This window comes from Dermacentor andersoni, chromosome 5 (assembly GCF_023375885.2).
Source record: "Dermacentor andersoni chromosome 5, qqDerAnde1_hic_scaffold, whole genome shotgun sequence".
NCBI lineage: Eukaryota > Metazoa > Arthropoda > Arachnida > Ixodida > Ixodidae > Dermacentor > Dermacentor andersoni.
This window is the reverse complement of record NC_092818.1, coordinates 51,273,994-51,293,379: the sequence shown is the minus strand read 5'-3', so window position 1 is coordinate 51,293,379 and position 19,386 is coordinate 51,273,994. Positions and strand designations below refer to the sequence as shown.

General features: G+C 48.0%; 1 protein-coding gene across 1 annotated transcript in view; it reads right to left on the bottom strand.

The window, feature by feature from the left end:
* Positions 1-19,386, bottom strand: part of Vang (Strabismus domain-containing protein Vang) — a 213,217-nt gene that overhangs the window by 91,707 nt on the left and 102,124 nt on the right. The window lies entirely within an intron of this gene.

The window sequence follows — 19,386 nt, the reverse complement described above, 5'->3', positions numbered from 1 at the left end:
CGGAGAAGCCAGTGGACCATGCACGACCGAACGAAGTCTCCATTACACGCTCCCGAGCAACGAACGGACCGCACGCGTGCTCCGTGTCCCCCCACGGGCGACGCCTTATTTAGGGCCGCGCCCGCGGATACAGGGAATTAAGACGGGAGCGGCAAGAAGAACCGCCGGGATTAAAGTTAATCAGCCTGACGTATATACATGGGTGCGCGCCAGAGATATCTATCTCTCCTTCAAGAAGACCGACTTGAAGGCGCGGCCGGCTTTTTAGTAAGCTTAAAGATTTCGCTCGAAATGGCTCGGCCCACTGGAAACTATGTTTTGCAAAGGCAGTACCTAAAATGGCGCGCACTTAGAGACACCACCGTGACGTCACCGGCCGTGAGAAGACGATCGCTCAACCGAGCCAAAGCCGATCGTCTGCCGGTTCCTCGGCTTCCCTCGCGGTTTCTCACCGGCTTTTAGCAGCAGTTTATATTTTATCCGATGTATCGATATATCATTGCCTGCGAACACGAATTATGACCGATGGTTGCTTAATCTTTCAAATTCGCGTATCAGCTTCTTCTATCTATTTATCTCTCTCTTCAGGAAACAAAGTGGAGACCTCAAAGCAAGAATTACGCGGATCCCACGCACTGTGGCAGCTTGTCGGCGCGAAGCTTGTTCGATGTTTTGTGTTAATGCTAAATGTGTGACATTATGCGAATTTCGATTACAGAATATCGGTGACTGACCCAGCCTCGACAACACCATTTCCGGGATCGGCTCAGTCTACACGCACGACGAATAACCCGGCTACGCCCAAATCCCGGGGTAGGCAAACAAAGCTTCGGTTTAATAGATTCGAGCTCTTAGCGCGAATAATTAGGTTAGCGTATAGCCATGTATGATCGTCATAACTGCGGAAATGTAACCGATTTAGGGTGTTGGCGCTCTCATGCACAGGTCATCCATTGTCTCACGAAACAAGTAGATATATTTGCTATAAGTATAAGCGCTCCAGTTAGTAACAAGTTTAGCGACCTTCTGTTTTGAGAACTAAGAGTTCTTATCGATACTGACGCAGGGTAATGCACCGACCTACTCGTCAAGTATAACAATGTCCTTGTCAAAATAGAAGTTTCTCATTACTATCCTCAGTCAAGCGCCTTTATCAAGCTGCTTGCGGCTAGCAAAGGAGTGACATTCACATTAGGCGATATATTCAAAATTTTTTGCCCGTCATCGCATTTAGAACGCACAAAAATAACTTGCGTGTCCTCGCTCACATACATACACCGTCGCTAAACGGGACATAGTGCCACAGCCGAGACGATACGAACGGAATTTGTCCCTGGTTAAGCTTAACCGACGTTATACGCTGAAACAGGGGCGTACCGCGCGTTCACGCTGAAGCGCCCAGCTTATACTATAGTGTACCGAGAGTTCGAGAACTAGAACGGCGTAATGGCAGCATGCAAACACGAGAATAGAACATTGCGTCTCTGTCAGCCGCGCCGTGCCGACAGCCAATTTTTGTCGGGAGACCAGTGATTTATGGATTCCATAATGTCTCCAAAACACACCCACCGCCGGCCCGCCACGTCTGGCTTGAAGGCACCGCCTACGATGTTATAATCTCGCCAGGAGGCGACGAGATCTGATCTTTGGACGCTCGAGCTGTTCGGCTTCGGTGGATAACCACGCGTGCATGCTCACACACACGTGCACGAATTGTCGTATCGCATCTCCAAACCTTTTTGATTTCCTGCTTAGTATGTTTGCGGTCGCAGGTGTTTACTTTGATGCCCCCCCCCCCACCCACCCCTATGTTTCCTCGGGTCTTTAAGGTATTGAAATAAACAAATAAATAATGATAAATAGTGATAATAATGATAAACAAGTGAGATAATACGGAAGGCCGTACAACGGTCATCGAGAACTTCCTCTTATGTGCAACAACGTTATTTATCTACGCTTACTCAGCTTCTACCGTCACCGGGCGCACGTAGGAGTAACCTTTACCATTTCCTTTTCTTTTTGGTTTGTGTGTACGCCTGGTGGGATAGGGGACACACCTTCGAGTCGCATGTGACGTTCCCGCATGCAGCGACTTCATGCACGAGTGGCTTCGGCTCTACCAGTTCAGCAGATCGCGAACGCCGTCTGCGGCGCCGCAGGCACATGCAGAGCACGCGGTGGTTCGGCAGGCACGGAATCCTTTCCTACGCTCGCCCAGCAGAGACACCGCCACTTAGCCAAGATGGATCGTTCTTGACGACGTATACCGCCGCTCTCAACTCCCCACTGGCCTTATTTCTTTTCTTCTCTCTTTTTCTTTTTTTTTTTTTTCATGCCGTGAGTGTGCGCACTAAACGGAGACGGGCTGGCCCGAAGCGACCGACCATGCGAAGACCGCTATCAGGAGCGCTCAAGTTTTGGGCGGCATTGGAGTCCGAGTGTCTCGGCTATGTCGTCGCAGCGTGAGCAATCCGAAACTTCACGCGTAACGCCTTCTCATTGCAGGGCACGAGTCTGCAGAGGCGCGTCCTATCTTATCGTGCCTTTGGGATGCGGTTCTCCAGTCGAGCCGGACTATCGGTGACAGAAGCCTCACGGAACGAGCATCAAAGTTGCTTCCTCGTTGGTAAGCTGAAGTGGTGAAGCAGGCACGTGCGACAGCCCGACAGTGAATGAACAAACGAACCTTTAGTCAGTTATACAGGGCAGCACAAGTACCATAAGTTTCTTTATTTCTTTATTCATTTATTCAAGACATTCCTTACAGAAATGCCTTGGGGGACGCGACAAAAGGCACTGAACGTGCCTGACTGGACACCATCCACCGGACACCATCCAGCTATACTAGCGCACACTCAACATAGCATTTGTTTCTTTGGCACCATCTCATCAGGCTACGGACTTTATATGAGGGCGGAAACGTTATCCCCAACGACAGATTGCAGCCGCGCACGCACGCACGCACATACACCAGACGTGAGACAGAAGAAAGAGCAAGGTCCGAAGTCGCCCACCAGCTGCACCTGATTCTCCGCGCTTGCCTCATCGCGATGACAGCTCGGACATAACTTCACGGGAAACATTCCCTGTCAAACCCGCGGCATTACAAAACGAGCGAATAGCAGCGCCGTCGAAAGTGACCCATACGTAGGCAACAGATTCGTCGCCAGGTGGTGCGTCGGTCTCGTCTGGCTGAGAATGCAGACCCAGAACGTATGTCAAATTTAAGCACTCGAAATACGTACACTCGACACGTACTAAGAGTAAAAAAAAAAGAAACCCACGAACACGTGTCCTTGATATGGTGCTTCCTGGTCTCGCACGTGACCACAGCCACCAGCGGAACCACAGCACCCGAAGCTTCGCCCGGGTTCTCTCCCGGAACAGCGCGCGAGCGCCCCATCTAAGCGTCGCCTAACGAGCGATGCTCCCGTGCACCGCGAATCGTTGAGATGTTTGACCCAGCGTCATCATGGCCAGGGCTCATTTAACAACTTAATGTCTTAAGCTACCAGGCGCCTCGCCCGAGGCGCTCGCGCTGCTGCAAACGAGACTGGCCATTCCTACAGGGTTCAACTTCGGGCCCCCGGTTACACACGCACAGACAGACGCACATACACGCACACACATGCACACATACGCAACACACAGTGTCGCTCGCCGCAACGACGTCGAGACCTGCTCGATACCGGGGCACGGTCGTTGTCAATTGTAAACAGCGCAAATGCTCGAATACCTGAACAGGTAGTGTCATTAGGCGCGTGAGGACGAGCGACTGGGAGACGAAAGAAAACAAAAGTACGAAAATTACACGGGAGAACCACAAACGACTGCCACTTTGTAGCGGCTCTTTAGTGGGCGTGGAAAGCAAACAAGACAATAGCGAGTTCGCAACGATGCGCGCCATTAACAACCAGTTATCGCACGAGCGAACTTGTCCCCTGTGCTTCCTCTTTCAGCCTACTTGTTTTTTGTCTCGTCATGTCGCGTTCGTCAGGCATCCTCGCAAGCTCGTTAAGGACGAGCCCACCTCTACTGACTACGTGCACGCTCTTGTTATTCAAATTACTGTGCCCTGCTTTCAGACGGTCGCTGAAGGTACGCAGAGGACGCCATCGCTTGCGCGAATTGCTGATTACCCGAGACACTACATTTTTACCAGGACGTAGAAGCGTCAAAGCTCTAACGTGCGTCGCGATTTGCTTGCAAACCATTCTCTCTTTGTCTCTAACATTTACTCGGGACGCGCTCGTTAGATCAGAAGGTTCCTCGCCGCTCATTAGCCTAACGTTACACTGCCTTCAGTACGAGCGAACTATACTACACAGCTCTGTTAAGAGGAAGCTTTAGCTCGGATGCTCCTGTCTAAATACATGTAAAAGGTGAATTCCTTTTTCTCGGGAACCACTGCACCAAATTTGACCAGGTTTACTGCATTTAAAAGAAAAACTTAAAATGTAGTGATTCTTGATTTCGAATTTTCGATTTATGTCGTCAATTTTTTTTTTTAAATTGGCGAAAATGAAAATTTTCTGAAAACGATACTATCAAGTTTAAACGCTGTAACTCTGCAAGGAAAAATGATGTCACAATTCTGTGAATTGTATATCATAGTACTTCTAAAGCGGACAAAATTGGTGTCCTACACCTGAATCTAAAAGGGTTCAGTAATATGGAAATACAGCTTTTGCAGAATCCTTGTAAACAACGTAACAAATTCACGTAAACTACTAATTGACATATCGAATTTGCCCGCTTTGAATGATCTAATGAATGCCGTTTACAGAACCACGTTATCTGTTCTTGATGCAGGCCAGTTAAGCTGTGAACTTCATGCTTCTATTTTTTTTTTTTCAAACTTTTGTATTTTTGAACGTAGTTTCAACAAAATTCAGGACCTAAATCGAAATTCCGTTTCCAACAGTCACTAGAATTTAACTTTTTCTCTCAAATGCAACAAATTTCATTAAAATCGGTCCAGGAATTATCTCACAAAAACGTCTTTGCGTTTTACATCTGTTTGAATAGGCCGTGTCGGAGTTGGGCCCGAGCTAAAACTTCCTCTTAAGTGGTGTCCTCGTGTTGCAGCGATTGTCAATAAAGTAGCTGCTACCTGACGCAAAGGTGACCAGTGTATACAGAGCTCGACGATGCCGCCAACTGGCTAATCTAAGTGTGTGGAAACGTTTAGGCTTTCATAAACCAAGCACAATATGTCCATAAGCGGCGACCAGTACGACGCCGTTGCACTACACCTCCCATATCGAAGTCCAATTAGGCCACGAGTGCTTTGGTCTAGAAACTTTTGCGACCAAAAGGCACAATCTTATTTCTTTTCTTTTTTTGTATTGAGAAAAAATAAACAGAGAAGTGTTGTTTACTGGCGACGGCTACCCTTTTCTGCTTGATCGATAATATCGGATCAAAAATAAAGTAAATATAAATGCTTGCATACACTAAGAGTCAAAGTCTCCTTCGAATAGTTCTAATTAACAACAAAGTGAGTGCATGTTTGGTATATACGCGTGTTCCAAATGCAAAAGTGAGAGAATTACTCACGACGCAGTAGAGTCAATAACCACTCAGCAAATGACGGCTGTCAATTGGTTCCGATATTTCAGTGATACTCCTTCGCGTTATTATTGCGGCAGCAATTTCACAGACGCTCAAAGGCGGCGTTTGCGCCGTCGCCGTTGTCGTGCTGTCGCTGTATCGCGACGCGCATGCCTTGCCCGCACGTGGAGGGTAAGAGAGAGAGAGACCCGCAGTGCGTTTGGCCGTAAAAAACGAGGAGGCCAAGTGCACGCACTGTGTCAAATCGGTTGTTCAAGGTGGGGGGGGGGGGGAGAGAGGGGGGGCATCGTTCTGGCTTCCGCTGCTGGCACGAGATGCCTCACAAGTTACCCTTCCTGCTGAGCAGCTGTGCGGGAACCGCACAGCGTGGTGCACACATGCACTGATGCGAGCGGCACGGACCGTAAACGTCGATGCAAATCTATCTAATCCTTTTCCTTTTTTTCTTCTTTCCTATTCGGGGGGGGGGGGGGGGGGGGTCGCTGACGAACGCCGATGGTTTGCCTATGGGTCTCATTTCGTGCGCGCCATGGAGGTGCGACGCCTACATCGTCCCCCTGGCGGTGCTCCTTACCCCGCCAGTTATATATGAGATGCCTTCGGCGTTGCAAGGCACCTTGCAATCCCTTTCAATGATTATTCGCCTTCGGGAGAAATTGCGATTGTTTTTCCACTTTCTGCCTACCTATATTATTCTTTTTTTCTTTTCGCGCGATCATACGTACGACACACAAGAGGCTTCAGGCAAAGTGGCCCGAACCAGCGCGGGCGCTAAGTATAAGCTGATATCACAAGTAAAACTGGCGCGGCCGGCGTGAATCCGTATGTGACCAAGCAGTCCAGACCTTGCGAGCGGTATGCACTGATCCCGACCTGACCGAGACCTCGTGTATATCACAGGTGATTATCCAGTGCACTCGCTGTGTCGAAAGCAGAGAGCGACTTACACAGAGTACAGCGACGTTGCAGCTTTCAGCACTAACGGGCGCATACACTGCTGGGAGCTGATTACATAAATGGTGGTAAGAAACAGATAGAAAAAAACGCATTATTATTATTATTACTATTATTATAATCATCATCATCATCATCATCGTCGTCGTCGTCGTTGTTAACTTGTGTGTATTCATACTGAAGAGAAACAAGCCGTCTAGACTTTTCAGTTCATGGGCGTGGTTAAACTGCACGTTGCTAAAGTGGGCGCTGAAACACTCGCAAATAAAAATTAGAAAAAAAAACGATGAAGCTGCACGATCGACGGCGAAGAACAATAGAATCCCCCGTCAGATGTTTTGCAGCCACTTCAATAGCGCTATCATCTGGTGCCCTTCCCGGCTACAGGTCACTTGCGATCCTCAATCGGGGGAGCTAGAGTATCCCAGTCTCCCACAGCTCTCGGTGTTTAGTGCGACTTTTCACGAGCACCACTGCACCCCGTATTAACGTCCGTGCCAACGACGAAGGGCGAAACGATCTAAAAAATTAAACGCATCGATACAAAATGTGCTTGCTGGATTCAATGCCAGGGACAGTGCAGTTTTAGTTCTGCTATATCCACGTGATAAAAAAAAAAAACATTGTGCAGAAACCATCCACGACGGTAGTCAATGTAAGCGAATGGCCGGAACTATACCACAGGAAGCAACCGGAGAGCAACCGATACCGCGGGGAGCACTGGTACCACGGGTACCGTACGGTGGTACCACCGGCAGAAAATCTATTTTTCGAAACAGGCTATATAGAAACATACCTACCGCATGCAAAAAAGTGGGGGCAACTCGGCAAAGAAGGCTTTGTCTTTAAAAACAAATTACGTGGTTTCACGAGCCAAAAACGCGATGCGATTATGAGGCACGCATTAGTGGAAGACTGCGGAATAGTTTTGACCACCTGGATTTCTTCAACGTGCACCTAAACCTAATAACAGAGCGCTTTTGCATTTCACTCCCATCGATATGCGGACCGCGGCGCGGCAGGGATTCGAACCCGCAACCTCAGCCACAGCCGCTGCATGGGCCACCGCGACAGGTATCACGTGATCCCGTCGAAACGCCCAAGAGCCGCAAGCGGCAGCGCGGGAAGGAGGAGCACTCTCACGGCTCGATCATTATCAGTCGATAACTTCGCTGTGCCGCGTTTAAGGCCGCGAACTGCGCTCGGGGCTAAAATAAAGGCGTGTGTTTGTGGCGCGTCTTACCGCACCTCTTTGTCCACCTGCTCTGTCACTTAAACATACGCCGGAGAACTAAGTGCGTCTGAAGAAGCCAACCGCGTAAAAGTGCTCCGAATTCCTTCAGTATGCGTCTGGCTCGCCGGGCTTCTATAGCTGCAGCCTCTCGAACCGGTGAAATCGCCTCATCTCGGACGACCTGCGCGAAATGCCGAGCACGACGACAGGCAGCGCACTTTCGAGGTGCAGTTTACGCGCCCACTTGGCACTTAGCGCGCACTCGAGACAGCAATAAAGCGAGGGGGAAAAAACGCCCATACCTGAATCCGCGCTTTATATATCTATATACACATATCGTAGGGTAGCTTTTACCACGTACTAGTGAGCCGCCCCTTAAGTACATTTAATGATGGAGAAATAAGAGTCATTACCTTATTTTCCAAGCCCATTTATGCCTTACTTCTTTTTCCATCTTCACACATGTTGAGCACGATGTCTTACGTAACACGCTAATTATTGTTTTTGTACATATCTATTTCCTTCAGCATCGACATTTTTTTTTTTTTTTTGCAGACGCCACGTGTCGTTTCTGTTTAGCCGACTGCACTTAATTTACCCAAATTATGTTGACGTCTACCTCTGTTGACCATTATCAGCTGCAGCTATTTTTCATTTGCTATTAGTGTGTGCGTGCGTACGTGTTCGCGTAATTGCAGTAACAATGCAGGTACAGTGCCCTGATACCAACTCCGATTATCCGGAGGGATGGTATGACAAATGAAGGCACGTTATACCATAACATAAGGTCTAGTACAAAGCTCATACGGTCATCATATAAGCGGGTTATCGAACGTGCGAGGGCCCTAAACGGGGCAGCGTCAGAAAGCACGAGAAAACGGCCCATCATCATCTTTGCCGTTAAATCTAAACGGCGAAGCGGGCAGAATTCCTAAGACGATCATTTCCTTGAAAAAAAAAAAAAAAAAACGAACCGCCAACTCAAGTGACGCCCGACGCCGTGCCTGTATACGTATAGCCTACGCAGAATACGTTCAGTCGCGAGTACACATCTGCAGCCTCGGATAGAGTTGGCTACTTATTTCTTCTCGGTACCCGAATTCTGATCTCCGTCCCCACACCTCATTCATCCGTCGGCAGCAAAGCACAGCCCCAGTTCGCAGGAATAGCGGCATCGACAAGGAAACAACCACCCGCATTGTTCGTCTGCCCCTGTCTTTCCCCTAATCACCGTTTTCGAGACAAGTCGTTCTCGGAACCCTTCTTTACGGAGAAGCCGCTTTCTTTTTTTTTTTTTTTTCACGCCGCAGAAGTACGCAAGCGGACCCGTTATTGTCGATGATAGTGCAGCTGAAACAGAATATGCCCGTACACGGCCGGTCATATCCTTCTCAGATCCAGTGTCCAACGTCGCGGACGTCACCTCTGGTTCCTTTAAGTAATAAACCTGAAAGAAAACAAAATTCTTTGCGACCTGCTGAGGGGTTCCTGAGCGAGGGGAAAAAAAAGAGGGAGGGAAGGGTATCGGAGTAGTCTCTCGACACTGGTACACAGCCCGAGAATTCAGTACAGGCTCCGTAAAACACACACGCACACACACACAATGCATATTCTATCTGTGCCTTCGCACTTCACAGCATAGTGCCTGTTCTGCGGAAGCCCGCAAGGTAGCGGAAGTTTCGTGAAAGGGGAAAACTGGCATCCAATCTGGACAGTAGCAAGGAGTGAAAAAGCTGAGTTTCGAGGTGAATCAGTGCAGTCTCGCCCTTCCACCAGCTAGCCCCCTGGTTAGCTCAGATGCTGGAGCGACAGTCCCGGAAAGGCGTCGGTCCCGGGTTCGACTGCCCGGACCAGGATGAATTTTTCTGCAACTTCGAAGCCTCCTTTCTGAGAAATACTCGTGGGTTTCCTTAATAGCTTTGTGCAGGTGGACTCGAATTTTATCCTTTCACGACACAAACATTGCGAGAAGTTTATCTCCACGGTGACGTCATAGACATGAGCGGACGGAATTGGCTGGCGCTTCTACATACGTTATTTTCGAGTTGAGCACCGGTGCACTTTCCGTCGCACCTTTAGGCCGCTCACGACAACATGCAACGTCACTTAAAGGACGGTGAAGGCCGACTGTCCTATACTTCTTCCTGGGGGAATGCAGTCCTGGCGCTGCAAGCAACAAGTACGCGTTCAGCGCTTAACGGGCACGAATGACATTTAGCCAGTCGCACAAGGCGCGCGCCATTCTCCTGACGAGTACACCGCGCACGGGCATCGCATGCCGGTCAGGTCTATAAACCCCTCCAGTAGCTAGCCAATTCTTCATTCCGCTTTCTGTAGACCACCAGGGCCACAGGCTACACACTGAAGACAGGAGAAGCGAGGACCAGCCTGACGGCGCGCGCGTATGTCGCCCAGATCGAAGCCGAAAAGCGCGGGCGGTTGGCTGCGGCCAGGCGAGTTACGAGACGAGAGAGGCGAGGGGACGAACGGCGGCGATCACTCAGTTCTGGGAAAGAGGAGAAACACACTCCGGTCGGTGAGAGGGCCGCAAATTACAGCTTTGCGAACGGGACGCCCTCAGGCGGCCGGGGGGGGGGGGTATAATGACCTCCTCGCCACTGCATCTGCAACTCCCTCCTTCTCGGCACAGGCTGCATCCGCAGTGTCGGCGTAAGAAATAAGCCCCTCCGTTGTGCAAAAGCAGCGCAGAAAGGAACGAGAACTCCACACGAAAAAAGGCTGAGAGAGAGAGAGAGAGAGAGCAAACTCAGCGTTTCTAGCTTGTTTTTGCTGCTTGCCCTGCTCCCTACGTTGGTAACGACGCGCGCACGAAGCGAACTTGCGAAGCGTACTCCAGTGCAGAGCGTGGTGCTTGCCCGAGTCATTTCCCTTCGAAAAATTTTTCGACAGGTGCGCGGTCAGGTTAGGCAGGCAGGCTCACTTCGCCGGCCACCGCGCATGCGCACTAGCGGAGGAGGAGGAGCGCGTGGAGACACCAGGCGGCAGTACGCTCGCGAGCATTAGCGCGGTTACTGTGCTATGCATGGTACGGCACGTATAATGAGCGGATGGCGGGGCACGGGAATATCGCTGGAGGCGGCATGTGTGAGCGTCTAATCACCCGCGGACCCCCCCCCCCCCCCTTCCATATCGGTAATGTCTTTTTCCCCCTCCCTCTCTCGCCAAATTACGAACGTGCGCGCGCACGACTTCTCTTTACCTTTTTTACTTTACCTTCCTCTCTCTTCTTCGCTCGCTAGCCGAGCTGCGGTGGGCGTAGCGCAGTCAGTGGGCCCCGTGTCATTGCGCGGTACCGTTGAAACAGCCATATAAGCTGCCAGCGTACTACATCCGCCCATCACGAAATCGAGTTTTCTTGCGCTCCGTTCGGCCGCCTTAACCACAGGGGACGATCCGTGTCTCCCGACACCTCGCCGACTCGTCGTAGCCGCAGCCATTGCTTGCTATGGTACGAGAGACGCCGGGTGAAAGAGAAAGTAGCCGAGAGTGAGAAAGGGCAACGGGTGGTAATGGCTAATGGTACGTCGTCCGCGACTTACTTTTCGAGTCCACGGCGCCATCAGCGCCTCTGTACATTTATTATTTCGCTTGGACGCGGATCATGCGGCGGCGAGCAGTTGCGGGCTGCGTGACTCGGCTTTCCCATCGCACATGAACGGGCGCCCGTGAACGCGGCAGCTCATCGCGAAGCGCGTAATAAATGCAATTCACGGTCTCGCGACACTTATACGCTCGTGGCGACTGCGAGACAGGATCGTGCGAGCTAGAAGAAGAGGCGGCCGGGCTTCTCGACACCTCAGTTGAGTGCGGCCTCACTGGAGCGCTGGAAGAAGCTCACCGGATAACAAAGTGAGCGAGACCGCGAATGATCCATCGAGAAGAGCACTCGGCAAGAAACTGGACTTTCCACGTAGGGAATGCGGTGGAATAAATCAAGCACAGCCCGCTTTTTCGCAAGGGACATAGAGCAGGGCAAGACTTCACTGACTCGAGAGAGCTCAGGTCGTGGCCGGCACTGTGCAGGAGCAGCGAAGAAGTGTTATGGGTCTGCCCACGACGGATACTTCTGAGGACTTCCGTACGGCAGAAACTTGGGCCTTGGTGTAGCACAGTTCAAATAGCGGAAAACCAGCGCTTAGACGAAATACACTGAGAAGAACGCGATGCGTGTGTAGTTCCTGTTTGCGCATTTCGTCTAAGCGCTATACCCTTCCAGAATTTGAACTTCTAAAGACCTCCTGCTTTCCGAGAGCAACTTTTAGCATTATTTTAGAATAAGTACCTCTTTTTTCTTTCTTTCTTTTAAAATCAGGCCCGAAGTGAAATGACAAGATAAGTTACTGAGGCTTATGACATCGCCAAAATGGCAGAGAAGTGCGTGAGAATGCCTTCGGTTTCGCTATGAAAAATTTTCTAATGAAGATTTGAAGGTTTTACGTGCCAAAAACCCAGATGCGATTATGAGGCACGCCGTGTTTGTGTGGGGAGAAAGGGACTCTGGATTATTTTTTACCACTAGTGGTTAAAAAAAAAACGGGAGCGCTTTCGCATTTCCCCCCCATCGGAATGCGGCCGCAGCAGCTAGGCATCGATCCGGCGACCTCAACGACCGCAAGACCGCAACGACAAGCGAACAAGCCACTGAGGCGGGTGACCAGAAAGAGCGATGTGGTTTTTTTGACTTAGCGCTATAGCTCTTTGAAATTCTATGTTTTGATTATACTGCGGACATGGGTATACGGTTCTTCGATGTGCATCTTTGAAAGTTGACATTCTTTTGTTCGTCCGGCATGCAATATATCGAGCACCTGCGAAACTAAATATATGTAGTGGTATTGTGTACGCGTGTCGCTTTCTTTCACTGCCTTCATCCAATCGCACTGCACGTTGTAATCATACGAACAGAAGTCGACTGCTCAAAGTCATATTGGAGCAATTTTTTGGAGCAAGTAAAATTGCGTTTGAAGCACTTTGGAGCACCCAAAATTGAATTTGGAAGCAGCTTGAAGCAGGCTAAATTTCATTTTGGACCAATTTGGAGCAGATAAAATTTCATTTCGAAGCAGTTTGGAGCGGGCAAATGTAAATTATGGTGGAATAATTGAATACGGCAGCGCACTTGGAAACCACGACGAAGAACAGAATAAACCAACAGGAAGCGCGTAGTAGAAGCGTGCTTTATAGCTATAGCGTATACTAGAATATGGAGGAATAATTTGGTCACCTTTCCTGCAAAGCCGCAAACGTCGGTGGCACTACGATCAAACTGGATATTCCTGCCCCGACGGCCATGATGATATATAGGAAAATGTCCCGAAATTACGCCGTTCAATCGGTACTCAAATATGACACCGCAGACTTAGAGAGCCGCAATCAAGCCTGGACTGGCATAACGTAATACTATTCCAATCTGTTTTTATTGCGATAGCAATTAATATAATAATAATAATAATAACTTTATTTGCATCCGAAATACACGATGCCGGAGGCCTACAGAAAAAGCTGTCGCATTGCAGCTTGGCAAGGCCGCAGGCCCCCGCACTGGCAACTTCACGTAGCAGTCAGCAAATTATAAAATATATGTGAGTTATGATCAGCCCTCACTGAAATCCATACATACAAAAAGATAAAACTCATTCCATATTCAGACATCGTTATACAAATTATGTTATACAATTTGAAGTTATACAATTAATACAGTTACAATTGCAATACAATTAATACAATACAATTTGAAGTTATACAATTATGAAGTGCAAACATTCAGCTTTCAAGACACTGTTTATCCATACAAGAACGCCACCAGAGACCAGCGCACACAAAATGAACCGCGGAAGGCGCAGATAACTCCGCAGTAAAAGTGCAGCAAAATTATGCACTAACTATACTATTCTTTTTTCCCTTTTTGTTTTCTTCTTCTACGCACTAAAGTATTTTCGAAGGTCCGCAAAAGTAATTTTGTCAGGCTCTATATTTTTTTTCTGTAGCGTATTCAATAACCTTGGCAGCCAGTTCTTCAACATTTGTAAGCCATATGTTGTCCTACAAGTATCTATTGCCCATGTTTCAGAATTTCGCGTATTATATGTAGTAGAGTGATGTTTCAACTTCGCTAACTGACGCAAGAAACAAGTATTATTTTTTATCTCTTGTTTATATCGCTTGTACAGGCAATCATAAATATTTGTTACTGGCATTATGTTGTAGCTGCGAAAAAAGGGCTCAGATGGATGGTACCTGGGAACATCTGCAATAACTCGAAGAAACTTTTTTTGCAAAACATGGATTTTTTGCAGATTGGTTTGCGTCGTAGAGGCCCAAACTAGGTGACAATAATTAAGTCTGAAACAAAATAAAGTATTGTAAATTAGCATCATTACACTGCGTGGTAGTATGCTTGCGTTCCGATATATGAGGCCGATTACTTGGGAGAGTTTTGTTGTTAACTGATCTATGTGCTCGTCCCAAGACAAGGTATTGTGGAAGACAACACCCAGTGTTTTAATAGAAGGCTCTATTTCAATTGGAGTTGAGTTAAGCAGAACCCTTTGATTTAATGTTATCTTCTTGTTTCTAGCGTGAAACAAAACTGCCTTTGTTTTCTGTACATTTATTTTTAAGGCATTTTCTTCTGTCCACTTTTCAAGTTTACCCAGGATTTCGTTGGCGTTGCGAACTATTTGGTTGGTTTCTTTTGCTGACAAAAATATACTAGTATCATCTGCATAAATGACGAATTTTACTTCTGGACATATACTTACAATGTCATTTAGATAGAGATTGAAAAGAAATGGTCCCAAGATGCTGCCTTGAGGCACACCGCAAGAAACTGCTAATGGATCCGAGTGAAAGCCTTCTATGTCTACAATTTGTTGCCTATTTCTTAAATATGAATAGATTAGAGAAGCAGCAACACGTCGCATACCGTATCGTTCTAGCTTCCTAATAAGCAGTTCATGATTAATAAGGTCAAAGGCCCTTGAAAAATCTATAAAAATGCCCAGTATTACATTTTCTTTTTCGATTTGATCTAGTGTATACTCTTTTTGTGCAAGAAGTGCCGATTCAGTGCTCAAACCCTCACGGAAACCATACTGGCAGTCAATCAAGATGTTGTGTTTCTGTTCGAATTTTTTCAGTCTCCTGAGGATTACCTTTTCAAAGGCCTTTGAAAACACGGGCAATATAGAAACAGGCCGGTAATTGCCCACATCGTTCTTGTCACCCTTCTTATAGAGTACCTTAACACGAGCAACTTGCATTTGGGGTGGAAATATGGCTTGCTCGAGGCATAAGTTAAATATGTACCGTATGCATGGAGCAAGCAAAGAGGCAGCATGCTTCAAAGGCTTCGCTTGCATCCCGTCAACATCCAACGCACTGCTGTTATTTAGGCTTATTATTACCTCTGTCACTTCAGCTTCAGTGACAGGGTCAAGGAACACTGAACTGTTATTGTAGTAAACATTTTTTAAATCACTCGTTGCTGCCATTTGACCCGCGGTGTTCACAATATGCTCATTGAAAGCATTGGCTAACGCCTTCCCTGACAACTCGTTGCCATTGTATTTTATTTCACGAACTGATTGGTTTTTAACATTATATTGTAACACTGAGTTCAACTTCTTCCAGAGAGCATTTGAGCAGCCAGAAAGGGAAGTAAATAAATTATTAAAATGATGTTTTCTTGCTCTTTTTAACTCTTTGTTTAAACTGTTACGGAAAGTTTTAAACTTCTTCAGTGCGTCTGGATCTCTGTTCTTAATAAATTTGCTAAACATTGTATTTTTCTCCCGAATTTTTGCTGCCAGGTCAGAGGTTATCCAGGGCTTACGAATTTTTCTCTTTTGTTTTAGGCGTACAAAAGGAAAGTTCTCTGTATATATAGGTTTAAGGATTTTAAGGAATTCTTCGTAAGCTGCGCAAGCATCTGTAATATTATACACAGTGTCCCATGGTACCAACGAAAGTTTGTCTACAAATTAGGAAAGATTTTGCGGCGTAATACGCTGTATTAAATTTGCAGGCGAATTTTGTTTCATGTTCACCTTTTTACTACAGCATAAAAAAATTGGCAAATGATCACTCAACTCAGCCGCGATAACTCCAGGTCTGATTCTCTCCGGCATTACATTTGTAAGAAAAATATCAATCAATGTAGACGTATTCAGTGTCACTCTTGTTGGAAGATTAATAACATTTGTAAGGCCATTGGATTTTAATAGAACATCCAGCTTAACCTTTGACGGATCACTGCTCAACATGTTAATATTCACATCACCACCAAAAATGAGATCGAAATGGTAATCATTTACAAATGCAAAGAAACCTTCTAGGTATTCTAAAAATGGTGTCATCATTCCGTTCGGAGGTCGATAAACAACAGCGATTACAATCCTTTGCAAATTCAACGAAATAAACTCATAGTCACTTGTGCTTACGCAGAATGTCTGAAGTAACTCACACGAGAAAGTATTTTTTACCAAGATGCATACACCACCACCGTGACCACTGGTCCGGTTAGCATAGAAAGTTTGATAAGAAGGAAGACGGAATACAGTTGAGTCATCTGTGCTCCATGTTTCTGTAAGCATTATCACGTCAAACACGTGATCAAGCTGCTGGAAAAAAAGAGTAAGTTCGGGTACTTTATGCTTTACTGATGGTATGTTTAGAGAAAACACTTCAGTGATTTTGTGCAAACTCTAGGTGCATTTCTGCCGTCGCCGTCATGTTCCGTATAAGGTCCAGGGGCGATAACATCGTCGGCGCGCGTCGTATGCTGTATGTGCGCGTGAAAACGCGCGAGGATGAGCCCACGACGGCGACTCAATTTCGTGCACTCAAGGGAAAAAAGCGGAATTGGGGGGGGGGGGTTCTTCTTACTGCGGCGGCTGCTGCATATGGAGCGGCCGCGCGGGCCCTACCTTGAAAGCGATCTGCGATAGGGACAGACTGTACCGAGTGCTGATAGCTTCGTGTGCGCTGTGTTTTCGCCGCTTAGTTCGCGTCGAAGCGAGAGGTAGCACGAAGGTCAATTAGCTCGCTGCTGCTGCTGCAGCGCACGGCTCCCTAATATTTAGTTCGCTCGCAGCGACCTCAGCCTACTTTTCGTTGTTTTGCGCCTGAGCTAGAGGGAGCGCCGCGCCGCTCGGCCCACTTATAGCCGTATCCTAAAACACGCTAAAATACAGCCGCCCCGCGCCGCCCTGGCTGTTCCCACAACAGCGACAACAGCCGGGATTTGCCGTAAGCGCCGAAAAATCCAGTATTATAAGGTCGAGAATTGCGAGAAACTGTACGGGAGGCGCCGTCATGCAGTGTGCAGAATGTGAACGGCTGCACTCTTTCTTTTTCTTTCTTCTTTATTCTTTTTTTTTTTTTTTTTAGAAGGAATCAGCTCGCTGTTTGCGGCCACTGCCGGAGTACACATGCCGAATCCGTTCTGGCGCAGCGTGGCCCACTTCGGGTTGGTGTTCTCTGTTTGGCGCAGGAATATTTGCGTTTGTATCAAAATGGCGCAATTGGCACAGTATAGTCCCACCCTCGTATGAATGAAATCAAGCTTTATTTGTTTTCCGTTTAAACAAAATAAATGGATGTGGTTGAGAGAAAAGTTGCTAACAGACCATCAGGAATTCTTACCCTCCAAGAACAACTTTGGAAACAGCATAGGAAACATCAAATTCGTATATGCAAGCAAAATTATAAAACGGGCATACAACTTATAAAATCAGAACGAAAAAAAGAAAGAAAGGAACCTAGCCAGCCAATATGCTTTATTCAAGTTCCAGGGGCCCATATTGGCCCCCTAAATTTACTCAGGCTGCCATGCAATGAGCCGACGGTTCTTCGCCCATTGCGAACCTGCTGTCCGGATTGGAGCCACCACAGAGTGCCGAACTGCTCAGGCTAATTACACCTAATCACAACAGAGCCACAATCTTAGTTGACTTCAGCCCATCCTGCCAAATTTTCGGGGATGTAGGCCATACTATTTCTTCGCGTATACCATGGGTACACATGCTATTAGGGTGCTATTCATAAGTAGAAAGATTTGCGGCTAATTAAGCTTTCGACAGCCGTCCAAACACTACGTACCGTTTCCGGGCTACGGGTGCTATAGGTATTACAAGTCACGTGTTCAAATAACTTTCGACATTGAGTGCAAGTGTCATATTTGCTTCATCGGTCCATCCATCCATCCATCCATCCATCCATCCATCCATCCATCCATCCATCCATCCATCCATCCATCCATCCATCCGTCCGTCCGTCCGTCCGTCCGTCCATCCATCCATCCATCCGTCCGTCCATCCATCCATCCATCCATCCATCCATCCATCCATCCATCCATCCATCCATCCATCCATCCGTCCGTCCGTCCGTCCGTCACTCCGTCCGTCCGTCCGTCCGTCCGTCCATCCATCCATCCATCCATCCATCCATCCATCCATCCATCCATGTAGAGTTTGCTCAGCGCGCACCTTGTGGACTGTGAGTGACATGGCGCGATAGCCTCACGGGTGCGTTAAAACCTGTTTCACAAGGTTCAAGTAAAACTCTTGCTTGGGCTAGTTGGTTCATGCTTGAATGAGTAAAGAGCAAGGCGCAATAGACCAGGACTGAAGAAGAACACAAACGACAGGACCGTCTCTCTCTCTCTCTCTCTCTCTCACCCGCACTCCAACTCACACGCAAACTTACGCCTGCAGTCTATCGCTAACGTATAAAGAATAAGTGAACTGGCACACACTTGAATCAATGTGCCGATACACGGGTGACTGCGACTGCACCGACAGCAAACGCATGTTCGAAGCTATAGGTTTGCCACAAGCTATTGCAAAGTATAGAACATCTACGTTACTTTATAAAGCAGTCACTGCTACGTTGGTGAGGTCGGCTACAACTACCGTAAAAGCTCATCAATGAATGAATCCAAACGCGTCTCGCAGAGTGCGTGCGCACAGCCTCTGTAAGGGCCTGACCTCGCGATGCGATATCGAGGATGGTCGACGAGCTCCTACGCGCCTGCGCACGGCACCACGATGGACACGCGAACGATTAGCGACTAACGGCGAAAGACCAGCGTCACCCACCGTATAGGGGACGGTCCTCCCCCTGGTGTCGCGCGCGTGGAATGCGACGTTGGACGGCAGAACGACTGCCAGCACGCGAGCAACGCCGAACAGCGCGTGTTCTCTCACAAAGCTTAGAGGGCGAGTCGATACGAGCTCCATTCTCATGAAGCCATCGAACGACAGAAGAGGATAGAAAACAAAAGATAAAACAAACAAAGGAGGACCAGAGGAAGGGACAAGCGGCGAATAAAGGGAGACCGAGGGGACAGCACCCAGATATAAATAAGGGGGGGGGGGGGGCGCAGAAGAGGGATGGGAGGCGCGCCTAATGAAGTCCAAATTGCAGAGGCGACCCCTCCCCTTCTGTCGGAACGTGCGACCCGAAAGAAGCGCGCGCAATTTCGATCCTTCCCTCCTCCTCTCTCTCAGCCTCTCCTGCACTGCCCCGTTTGACGACGACCTGGATGGACTCAATAGACGTGCGCGATCGCGTCCGCACATTATAGCCATCGAAGGAGAGTT